This window comes from Sinocyclocheilus rhinocerous, unplaced genomic scaffold (genome assembly GCF_001515625.1).
Source record: "Sinocyclocheilus rhinocerous isolate Xijiao unplaced genomic scaffold, SAMN03320098_v1.1 scaffold56, whole genome shotgun sequence".
In the NCBI taxonomy this organism is placed as follows: Eukaryota; Metazoa; Chordata; class Actinopteri; order Cypriniformes; family Cyprinidae; genus Sinocyclocheilus; species Sinocyclocheilus rhinocerous.
The window spans coordinates 82536-83483 of record NW_015649227.1 but is presented as its reverse complement, the minus strand read 5'-3'; positions in this window follow the sequence as shown (position 1 = coordinate 83483).

The following is a 948-nucleotide window of genomic DNA, read 5'->3' as shown; positions in this document are numbered from 1 at the left end:
TACATCTCAATTTCACAAAATTGACCCTTATGACTGGTTTTGTGCTCCAGGGTCACAAATGGTTTAATGACAGTATTTCATTATGGTTACACTTGAATTGGTTACAAAATAGATGAAGGATGGTAAAACATAAACAGTTATATGTACCCAGCATGTATGCAAAATGTTACCCGAGAGAGAGAGAGAGAGAGAGAGCCCCAAGAAAAGGGCCCCAGCAAAGAAAGAGATCAAAGAAAAAGAGACAGAGCAACAGTTACAGTCTTCCTTGACCATGTGACTAAAAACCAAACGTGACACATTCAAACTGACCAATCAGCAGATTACAGCTTCACTCACTGTGTGACAGTTAGCAGACCCCCGATGTAAACACATGCTGGCCTACAGGCCTTGATCACTATCAGCACTTCTGCGCCTTCAGGAGTCCCAAATGGCCCTTTTGTTACTGAAGATGGGTTTGGGACAGGAAAGCAGAAGTCTGATCATTTTCAACCTTTCATACACAAGCAGTCACAAGTGTTTGAACAGTAAGATTTTTAATGTTTTTTTTTTTTTTTAAGAATTCTCTTCTGCTCACCAAGCCTGCATTTATTTGATCAGAAATACAGCAAAAGCAGTAAAATTGTGAAATATTTTTATGATTTAAAACAGCTGTTTTCTATGTGAATATCTGTTAAACTGTAATTTATTTCTGTGATGCGCAGCTGTATTTTCAGCATCATTACTCCAGTCTTCAGTGTCACATGATCTTCAGAAATCTTTTGTAACATTATACACTCTACCATTCAAAAGCTTGCAGTCAGTATAATTTTTTTGGGGGGGGGGAATTATAGAAATTGATACTTTTTTTCATCAAGGATGCTTTACATTGATCAAAGTGATGATAAAGACATTTATAATGTTACAAAAGATATCGATTTCAGATAAATGCTGTTCTTCTGAACTTTCTAT